Genomic DNA, 12176 nt, shown 5'->3' on the forward strand with positions numbered 1-12176 from the left:
AAGCAGTATGGAGGTACATCAAAATGCTCAAAACAGACTTACCATTTGACCCAGGAATTGCACTCCTAGGAATTTACCCTAAGAATGCAGCAATCAAGTATGAGAAAGATCAGTGCACCCCTATGTTTATCGCAGCACTATTTACAATAGCCAAGAATTGGAAGCAACCTAAATGTCCATTGATAGATGAATGGATAAAGAAGATGTGGTACATATACACAATGGAATACTACTCAGCCATAAGAAAAGGGCAAATCCAACCATTTGCAGCAACATGGATGGAGCTGGAGGGTATTTTGCTCAGTGAAACAAGCCAAGCAGAGAAAGAGAAATACCAAATGATTTCACTCATCTGTGGAATATAAGAACAAAGGAAAAACTGAAGGAACAAAACAGCAGCAGAATCACAGAACTAAGAATGGACTAACAGGTACCAAAGGGAAAGGGACTGGGGAGGATGGGTGGGTAGGGAGGGATAAGGGGGGGAGAAGTAGGGGGGTATTAAGATTAGCATCCATAGCGGGGTGGGAGAAAGGGGAGGGCTGTACAACACAGAGAAGACAAGTAGTGATTCTACAACAGGTTGCTACGCTGATGGACAGTGACTGTAAAGGAGTATATAGGGGGGACCTGGTATAGGGGAGAGCCTAGTAAACAAAGTATTCGTAAGTATTCGTCATGTAAGTGTAGATTAATGATTAAAAAAAAAAAAATGCAGTTCCTATGTGGTGACCTCTAATGAGTTCTACACAATAATATAAAGGACATATAAAAGTGTAGGCAAAGGGTCTGTTTGTGTTTATACAGAGGATCAAAGCCTAATTTGGCTACCCCGAAAATGAACTAAGAAACGATATGAAAGAGAACTTCCAACATCAGCACTCTCGGGAAGACTCATGCCAGAAGATGATCATCAAAAAACCCCAACAAAGATCCACGCACTGCTACAGCTGTAGATGCACTCATCCCACCAGCTCCTGGACTTGCCATGGGAATGAAGGAGATATCTAAGCTGGCCTGTGCATACAGTAAAACAACAAATTTGACTGGATCTATACTGTTGGAACTCAACCAAGAATTAGGAGAAGTGCAAATTGTAGCGCTCCAAAATCTTACAACTACAGACTATTTACTGTTAAAAGAACATATGGGATGTGAACAGTGCCCAGGAATGGGTTGTTTTAATTTGTCTGATTTTTCTCAAACTATTCAAATTCAGTTAGATAATAACCATCATATCATTGATAAGTTTTCACAAATGCCTAGGGTGCCTAACTGGTTTTCTTGGTTTCACTGGAGATGGCTGGTAATTACAGGTATGCTTTGGTTATGTAACTATACTCCTATTATGTTAATGTGTGTGCGCAATTTAAGTAGTAGCTTAAAATATATACATGCTGAAGTTACTCTACAAGAAGATATGTCAAAGAAATAATCAATCTTCCCATGTTTTCTCCTGCCTGCTACTTCTATAGCTTTTCTTCTTCCTTCCTAATTACAACGAATTCTTAAATAGAATTCGTGCCTCATATCAAATTTACCGAGTATCATAACTCCTCCAAGTGGTAAAGATACCTCAAGACAAATGCTGGGCATAGAAGCCACAGGGCATAAATATGCAAAGAAATAAAAAGCTAACCATTTCAAACAATAAGGCTTCTCTCTCACTTACCAACTTAACATTTCCCTGTGTGGCCCCGGAAGATGACTGGTTAGCCAGAGACGGGTAAGATTCCTCAAGGGAGGAACAACCTAAGACAGGCACAGTCGCTGGGGGGTCATCAGGTGAGAAATTGGGGATCAACAGAGGTGAGGCTCAGAACCTCATCCCCCCTGTTCTGAGAGAAATCTTCTGCATATGTGGATGTTTTATTGCCCTTGTCTAGCTTGGATTAACACATAGTCTACAGGCACACACCTGATCATATACATTTGCTCTCTTACAACACTAAACTATGTTTTCTACCTTTATCTAGTATCTACCTACCACTTCAGCATTTTATTAAAAATAATAATAATAAAGAGAGAAATGTGGTATCCACATATAAATCAAGTATAAAAACCAAATGAGTATTCATATTTGAACTGTTTATAGTTCATAATGCATGAGCAAAACCGAAAGTTTCTGTGATGACTGCCCTTGTACTGTTCACCATGTAACTTATTCACTATGTAAGAATTTGTTCTCCATGTAAGAACTTGTTCGTTATGCTTCAGAAGATTGGAGACTGACGAAAATTAGGCTTGGGGTGGATTAATGATTGTGCATTGAGCATTGACTCCCCTATACAGAATTTTATTGTTGTTAACAACCATTTGATCAATAAAAATGAGAGATGCCCTAACAACAACAACCAAGAAAAAGTACACACTTCCAATTGTAAAATAAATAAGCAACCGGGATGTAATGTATAGCATAAGGAATATAGTCAAAATATTGTAACAACTTGGTATGGTGATAGCTGGTACTTAGAATTATCATGTATATAAATGTTGAATCACTGTGTTGTACACCTGAAACTAATGTAATGTAATACTGTGTGTCAACTACCCTTCAATAAAAAATAATTATCTAAAAAAAAAAAAAAAAAAAAAAAAGCATTTCTTTTAAAATTTACATTGTGTGATTGCATTTTGTGGTGCATACTTATTAGTTGGCTATGTTTAAAATGCTATTCAATAGTTTTGTGTTTCTACACAAATGATAAGGACTGTAAAGAGGTGTGCCCCTTATAGGGCTGGTCTGGACTAGAAATGGGACAAAGCAAGGGATCGCTCAATAAGGGGATCTGTAATGAAAATACAGCATGCCATTCATAGCATTTTGGAAATTTCAAAATCACAACTGCCACATGTAAATAAACATTTAGGTCTATATACATGTCACTGCTCCAAACACCATTGAAATGATATGAAAAAGAACCATCCCAAGATTTTAGAGGAAAACATTGGTTTTACCAGGAGGCTCAGTAGCCCAGGGCTAGTACTATGTCATTGCTCAGATTTTGAAGCTGCAAAATGATCGGCATATTTGAAGAGCCAGTTAAGGACAGCAAGGTAGGAGGGTGGCTCTGGACAATCCCTGACTTAGACTTTACTGGGTCTGATGAAATCCAACAGTCACCTTTGAACCCAGAGAGTATTAGTTGGTGCTGTTATTTATTTCTGCAATTTGGAATGCCCATACAGGAACAGCATCTATAATAGCAGAGAGAGTAAGGCTAAACAACTACTGGAAATGTTGAAATGCCTAAGTAGTTTTTTGGAAATTTTCACAGAAGTGTTTTAAAATGACTTAGAATTTATTAATTCAAAATACATTACTAAAGATATAAGATCATTGTAATAACTACTGTTTGAATAGAAATTCATAAGTTACCAAGCTCTTTCCCACATTGTCTCATGTCTTTCCTTAATAGAGAAAACAGAAATTGATAGCCTAATTTCCAACTAATAATTAATTCCAGCTAATTATCAACCAATGTAAAGACATAATGTTCACATTTGTGGAAAATCTCAGTTATATTTTGTGTAACCAAAGTTGATTAAACTAGCAAGGTGATTCCTAAATCTCTTTGTCCATGTAAATAAAGCCTATATTATCTTACTTTCTTTTTTCCTTGCATTATCTTGGATCCTTCCCTTTCATCTTCTGTCCTCTCCTCTTTTTTCTTCTTCTCTTTTCTTTTCTGTTCTAATATCTTCTGAATATCAACACTGTGCATGAAAATTCTTAGACCTTTGTGTGACGTTTAAGGAATATTTGATGGTGCCCTTAAACATAAGGAACATTGGAGTAAATGGGCACTTCCATTGTCTGACAACGAGACATTTATATTTACCTAGGAATCTTCAAATTTACTTCCTAATATTTAAGGCATTTGCTTCTAAAAAGTCATTAAATCAAACCTAAGAATATGGCAATGCCCAGGGAATGGGTTTTCACTTAAGAAGCGGACAAGACTTTATGTAATGTTTAGACATTTCAAGATGACTGTAACACAACCATAGATAAAAGTGCAAAAATGTGAATATAGAATGAATACTTATATAGGAAGCACTTTTACACCCAGTACCTAGGTTCAGAAATAGACATTACCAGTGCTCCACAAACCCTCCTGAGTCCTTTTCACAACACATTCTCCTTCCCTCCACTAGTTATAACCTCTATCATGACTTTAGTTGCAATCAACTTATTCTTCTTCAAATTTTCCCCTTCAATGTATTGCCTGTTTAGGGACCTATATAATTACAATCAAATTATAATGATTCTTTTCTGTCTTGTTACTTTCACTCCATGTGTCTATAAGAAATATCTTTGTACTGTTATTATAGTTCATTTACTCTCACTGCTGCATGCTACATTCCAATTTGTGAACATACTAACGATGATTCGTCTTCCCTCACATTGATGAATGTTTGGATTCTTTCTCATCTGAGCCTGTTACAAACAATGTATTTGAAGAAGATCCGTACATGCCTTGTCAGGGCTCATTCGCCAGGTCTCCAGTGCTCCCTGACTCTGAGACTTCACACTCTTGTGTACCCTGTCACCCTCCTCTTGTCTATCAGGGTTGGTCTGTGTGGCTAACAGCAGAAGGCAGGAGTGATGGGGTGGCACTTCAAAGATGTGATTTTAAAAGTCTGCAGCTCCATCTTGGATGCTCACCAGCTCACATGCTCTCTCTGGCTCTGTCTTTCTGCCTATCTTTCTCTCTGTCTTCCTCTCAGATGTCTTGCTCTGGAGGAAACCTGCTACTGTGTTGTAAGTAAACCTAAGGGGAGACAGAGGTGGCAGGGAACTCAGACCTCTGGCCAGTGGCCACTGAGGAACCAGGTCCCTTAATAAACACATGAATGGGCTTGGAAAGAGACCTTCCATTTGAGCCTGGACATGACTGCAACTCTGGTCTGAAGCTGGACTGTAATCGCATGGAAGAACCTAACTCTTCTACCTTCAAGGGTAAATTTCATGCAGCAATACCTAATTAATGTAGCATTAGTTTCTTTCTGACATGTGCTCACAATTAACATTGGTGGGCCATAGGTTTTTTGTATATGCAGCTTAGTAGATAATGAAAAATTTGTTTTCAATGTAGTATAGTAACTATATGATAAAGCTCCTTTATTCTATATCATCACTCATGAAACAGGGTATGTCAGGCTTTTAAACTTTAAATAGTGTGGTGTCTGTGTAGTTTTACCTTAGGATAGCTTTAACACCTTGGTTACTAATAAGGTGGAGGGCTTTTTCATATCTTTATTTACCATCTGATTTCCCTCTATTGTTAAGTGGTTTTTCAAGTCCCTTATCATTTTCTGGGTTATATTCTCCAATATTAAGTTTAACTTTTTGACTGTCACACTTAATCTTTAATCTATATGCAAGTACTTTTATGCATATGGTGTTAGGTGTGGGTATGCTTTTTCATCCATGTGGACACTTACTTTTTGAAAAATTTTATCTGTTTTTTTTTGGATTAGCAAATGCCTTTAAGGCAAAAGCAATTTTGTATGTTGTTGATCTTAAATCTCAGGGATCTCTCTTTCCTCTAGATTTTGGCCTGATAATGTTTCCCTAGCTTGTTAGTTTCTGAGAATCTTTAAGAAGCATTTAACAAATTTTTGTCTGTAAAATCCCTGTAACATTTTCCACTGTCTTTAGTGAGGAATTGGTCTGAATTATTTAGCCTACTATTACTAGAATACATTTCTTCTCAGCTATTTTAAGATTCACAGTGTCTCTTAATATAGATAATGTCCAGTCTGCCTAATTTCAGGGTATATTATCTTCAATGCCTTGTTCCATATTAATTGAATAATAAAAACATAAAAAGTCAACTTGTTTTTAAAAAAATCAATGAAAATATGTTATGTATATAAATTCAATTGACTATCAAAATTATTAGGCATATTTTAACTTGACACAAAAATGCTGACTAATGAACCAAGACAAAAACTTTAAGGCTTAACTGATATTTATGTATTCTGGTCCACACGTGGGCAGGTGAACTGTCCCATCTGGCACCCATGTGTCTGTCCTCCACAGACCACAGGACCCTAGGCTAGTGGAGCACGGTATTCTCATGGCACCAGCACATCTTAGGCACGTTTCAGGTTTCCTTGCATTACTTCTGCCAAAATCTCTTTGGCCAAAGCAAGTTCCATGGAGTGAAAAGAATATTCCTCCCCTAGGAGGAAGAATTGCAAGGTTAGGTGGCAAAGGATGAGAATACGGTGGGGATAAGAACCAGGACTAAAGAATTATGTCTATCAAAACAAGGAATAATGATCCAAAAGTGCTAATTCAACCTACTACATATTCTTCATCCAATATATTTGAAAGACTCATTTGAAAAATGGAGTGCTAGTATGCAAACGTGGTTTAAGCAATAGATGCCCAGTTTTCAAAGGATGTGATTTTTCAGGATGGTTTTTTTCAATTACATTTAGGATATTTGCTTTATGAGTGGAGAATATTTGAACTAGATTAAGAATGTTTCTTAAAACTATGCATATGATTGAGAAAATGTAACATAAATGTCATATATCAAATATGAAGTCACCCAACTAAATTATTAGACACATTGGACCATATCATTAGCATACTGAGTGATTTGTGTGAATTACAGTGGTAGACAATTTCAGTTTTTCATCTATAACATATATAGACATTAATCATATATTTTGATCTGTATTCATCTCTGGAAAACCAATACATTTTAAAAACTGAATATATCCTTGTGAATAATGTTATAATTATATATTTCTTCTTTCTTTGGTCTCTTTCTTTTCTTCCACGTGACTATACACTGTAACATTGTTTCCAAATGAAAACACAAATAAACAGATCAAAACCTTGTTCCTTCGAAATTTTAACTGTTCAAACTACACATGCAGACAGCCAAAGTTATTTAGCAAAGCATGTCTTCTTGGTTTTGATTTTGAAAGCAATTAGAAAGCTTGGATGGAATAAGTGACAGAGGAATTAATGACATTGATTTTTTTTGACAAAACTTTTCAGTTTGCAGGAAGCTCTTATGAAATGCAGCAGTTTAAACTCCACTAAGTGCTTTTAAAGAAAAGTGTATGGGGTCACAGGGAAGACAGTGTAACTCAGAGAAGACAAGTAGTGACTCTGTGGCATCTTACTACACTGATGGACAGTGACTTCAATGGGATATGGGGGGGTACTAGATAATAAGAGCGAATGTAATGACCCTATTATTTCTCTTGTGAAACCTTCATAAGAGAGTATATCAATGATACCTTAATAAAAAAAAAGGAAAAAAAAGATAAAAGTGTATGGGATAACAGCACTAATACTCTCACCTAAGAAGTTTAAAAAATCACATTAACATTAATGTATTTATAACATAATCTTGATTGATAAAAGTTAAATGACAGTGTTATGATTCTGGCAACAGGCAGGAAAGCCTGTCTTACAAACATTAACAAGTACTTAAAAAATTGTATGCTGTTGTACAGAAGACTGAAGAGGCAATCCCCAAGGCCAGAAACGGAAGGAGCAGAGGGCTGGAGCGGTGAGCTTACAGCCAGACATGGTTACAACTGGGGTGGTGGTGGGCAGTGTTACCTGACCCTGTAGCTGCCCTGGAATTGGATTGTAGTGCCCAACCACAAGCCCATTTGGGTAGGAGATAAGGTCTGCGGCTTCAAAAGGGTGGATAATTGGAAAAAAATCTTGCATTAAGCTCAACTCCAGTGAAAACGGGCTTAAATTTCTTCAACCACTGGCCAAAAAAGACAACAAAGAAGCTTGTCTTTGCTGGAAAGACAATGTCATATGTGGGGAAAATCCTCCCATGAAGAATCTAAACCTGGAGCTTAACGTTGGTTGAAATGCAGATTTTCACTGCAGTGTATGAGACGCTCCAGTATAAGAAGTAAACAGAAAACCTGGTCCATGTCAGTGATACCTCTGGGATCCTTGCAGAAGACAATGAGGGGAAAAAATCACTCTGGTGGGAGGAATTCTAAAACTCACAACCACGCCCACACTGACACCACCAATCTATGGTAGAAACACAACATATGGTGGAAGATATCCACCTGAGTCAGCAAACAGAGCATGCAGGAGGGCTAATCTGGCTAGAACCTCTGCCATTCAAGTAACAATACAAAGGAGAGGATAAATGTTTATGTGCTTACAAAGATGAAGTTAAATGTCTTTCTTAAAGAAGTAAAAAGATTCAATATTAGAATGGACAGGAAGACTTTTTTCTGAGGCATGGAAAGATCCAGGAACTTGCCTTCCCACCTTCATCCAATTTAATGGATGAAAGAGCTATTATTCAGAGTCAGAAAGTTAGTAATATGCCTATGTCTTAACCATGTAATGCTGCAGGTTGCAGAATACATTTCCATGGTTTATACAGATACATTAGAACTTTATATGAACATGAACTATATGTTTTCTAAACAAGTTGCAGATATGCAGTATTCTGTCCTTCTAAAGAACATAAGGAATTCAGAGGGATTAACCCCTTATTTAAGGTATCATCAAGCACTGATTCCCTCCATCTTATATTGCTTAGAGATTTATTTTTAATTTAGTTTTTTAACAGTAATTATTATACCTCTGGGCACTGTTCCTAAATTTGGGCTAATGTTTTTTATCTTGCTTGGAAATCAAAGGGGATTTTTGGGATATTTTTGCTCGAAGACATCTTTATTTCTAGGAAAATCTCTGCTGTGATCCAATCAAATATTCGGTCTGTCTCATCTTCTCCATTTTCTTCTTCAGGTACTCTGCCTAGACCCAAACTGCAGTGTTTGGATCTGTCTCATATATTTCTTAACTGCCCTTTAATGCATTTTGTGTATACATTTCTATGTTGCATCCTGGGTGAATGTCTCATGTCTATGTTGGCGATACTCCAACTGGTTTTTTTAACAATGATCAGTCCAGAGTTTTGTCTTATTTTGTAAATTCCCGTGACTATACATGTTTTTCATTTCAAATATTTCTAGTTGTTCCTTACAAATACCTTTCTGGTTGTTTCATTTCTACCTATTTTTGGATCATAATTCCTTGTTTTGATAGATGTAATTCTTTAGTCTCTTTGATATTTTAAATATGCTTATTTTAAGTCCTTCTCAGACTATTCCATTGAATTGTTTTATCTGCAATATTTTCATGTACCTGGTATTGATTTTGTTAATGGCCATGTTTAGCAATAGTTTGTACCTTTCTGTCTTTTGGGATTGGTAATTTTAGACTCATGTTGAGTGGAACTTTTTTATTATGTTCACTTACTCTGTGAGTTTATGCATACCTGTCTCGTAGCCTCCTACATGACTCTTCTTAGTTCACAATCAGTTCTTAAAATGATTATTTGGGTGTCTTGTCCCACAGTAATAACAGAAACAATTATCATTTACTGAGTACTTGCCATGGACTGGGCATTTTTCTAGGTCATCGATTGGTGTGAACCCATTCCATCCGTACATTTAAATCCCTCACATAGGCACCAATTCTATTCCTACTTTATAGATGAACAAAGTGAGACATGGAAAGTTTAAGTTATCTGCCAATGGTCACAAAATCGTAAGTGCATCCTTTTGCAAGAGCTCATCTTAAGCACTTCTATATGACCTCGAGCTTTGGGGGTATAGGATGCAGTCATTGCACTTGGTTCAGCCCCTAGAGTCAGGGTTCTGGAGGGAGCATTCATCCTTGCTACTTCAGGTAAGCATTAGTCTCATGCATGGTGATGTCAACAGTTTAGTGCCATGGAGATCCATTTTGTTTAGTCAAGAGGCCTGAGGGGACCTTAAACTGGGACCATCCCCCATCCAAGCACATGCCCTACATAGCAACCCACAGAGTCACAGTAAATGTAAGTTCCTGATGGGACTTTCCCCAAAGCCCTTGCGACCAGCAATCTCCTCAGTCTCCAGTGCTTTCCTCTCATGGGCACCTAGGATAAGATCCCTCTGGGGTTTACAAAAACTTTGCTCTTTTGGTTTGAATTGGCCAGCATGGCCTTAGTTGGGAACCCAAAGCACTGTACCGCAGACCCTAATGAAGGCGTGTGCACCAGCTCCTGTCTCTCTCTGCCTGCACTCTGTCTCAGCCTCCCTGTGTGGCCCCTAGACACATCTTGGGTACTTCCTCCAGGACTGTGAGTAGTAAACGCCACTTCAGTTTCACTCATGGTCTGTTGTTGAGGAGTCACTTACCACCTGGCACCCTGTGCACCACCTAACAAGTGTTAATTTGGCAAATTCCTAACAGCTGTGTTCTCAGGTCAGGATCCTGGAGGCTCCCGGATCACTCGGCCTGGGGCAGCAGCGCTGGGTCCTTCCTGCCTTTTCCACAGGGCGACTTGGCTTTCCCCCCTCTCCTCGCTCTGTATCCAGCTCCCTAGCCTGGCTTCTCACACTTCATTCCCACTTAGTGTCTGGCACACTAATTTGATTTCCATTGAATGGAATTAGCTCTAATCTCGTTTTGGTTGAAGCATGAGCATATAGTGCCATTTGGACTGAAAGCCTTCAATCTCTCTGTCTCCTAGCCCTTTTCTTCACCACCAAGAAATCACTCTTTGGAGAAATTAGAGTATCTTCCAGTATAGGTTTGCTAGTTAAGCAACAGTAGTGCTACTTTTTAAAAGGCAGAAAACAACAAAGAGTTTTTCCATGCTTCAAACACTCTGGCATACTGGCAGTCAAACTACCGGCTTTTGTCCCCAGGAGGGATGACTCCAGAGATTCATACTTACTGGGCCGTCATGACTTCTCTCTCTGTTTTCACTTGAGGATTCTTCTGAGGACTCTCCTGAAGCTTCCTCCTTGTTTCCTGGGCAGCAGGCTCTCCACCTGAAGTTCTCTCAAAGCCACTTGAATGTGCAAAGGCCTGGCTGCCCTTCCTCATGCCCTCCCCCCATCACCTGTGCCCCTCACCACCACAGTACATGCCTAACCATTTAAAAATTCAGTTCACATGGAATTGTCCCATTATATGAACACCTTTGTCCAGGGCCAAGCAGCAGCTGGTCCCATACTGGCTGAGACATCTCCATTATGAGTCAGTCCAAATGCCTCACCATCACCAGGTAACTTTTTCTACTTTCCTCTTTTGGGGTGAAAGCTTTAGATTAAGAATGCAGATGATATGAATTCTACGATTCTGCCTTATTTCAGCTGAGCTGTTAATCTTCAGTTTAGCTACCAACATCTGTATTTCACCAGAAATAACCTTCTAATCATCCCTCAAACCCTTCCAGGCTGCCTTCCCAGCCTTCCTTTGCCCCCGGCCCTCACACAGCTATCATTCAATGTCTGCGCCAAGTGCCTGTCTCACCTTTCCCCATGAGAGATCCTTTGCACCCATGAGGGTACTGTTCTGGAATATTTCTCAGGGATTGAATAGTACTGACTCCCAGTGATGTGTCTAACCCTCACCAATTTCTTAAAGTGGACCTAAAATTAAGATCAGCATATACAGCACTGAAGGACATCTTCTTTGGGATGGATGCCACCATAGGGTATCGAGACCCTCCAGGTCACCTTCCACCCCCCACCAGGCCATCCTCAGAGACTGTGAGTCCCCTTCCATCTCCACTCCACTAACTGCAGGTGATTTCCAGGTCTGTGTTGCCCCTGAGACTCCCTTGCTCATGGTAGTGGGAAGACTTGCCACAGGGGAGAGCCTCTTGTTTGATTTGGGCTAGGAAGGGCTTGTCAGCCTTTGAAATTCAAACACAGGAACCCTGAGGTCTTGTAGCTTTGGAGAAAGTGGTGGCTTTTTTATTCCTATGCTCTAAAGGCTTTTCCTGGCAGTGGTCTGTCTTGTTAGCTCTCCAAACAACTATTCAGAAAGCACTTAACAATACTTGGCTTGAATTAGCCTGCATGATCGAATCCTGTTCAGTTTTTCTAGCCAGGAGTGGTTCTGTGGCAGTCTAGCCTGGGCATTAAATAGTTTTATAGAAAATCGTGTTTGCTTGCCTTCCTGTCCCTAATATCACATTTCCTCCCAAATCTTGCCACTTAGGCTTTGTGATTACAGGGCAGTCTGAAATATGGGCTGTGGACACAATAGGGGCCTGAGATGTAGGCTTAAAGATGGGGATGTTCCCCCCTCACATTCTGTCTAACTCAAAAACATACTTGGAAATGTTTCCTCACCTTCTCAATGTCTTAGGAGA

The sequence above is a fragment of the Manis pentadactyla genome, chromosome 3 (genome assembly GCF_030020395.1).
Source record: "Manis pentadactyla isolate mManPen7 chromosome 3, mManPen7.hap1, whole genome shotgun sequence".
NCBI classification, from domain to species: domain Eukaryota; kingdom Metazoa; phylum Chordata; class Mammalia; order Pholidota; family Manidae; genus Manis; species Manis pentadactyla.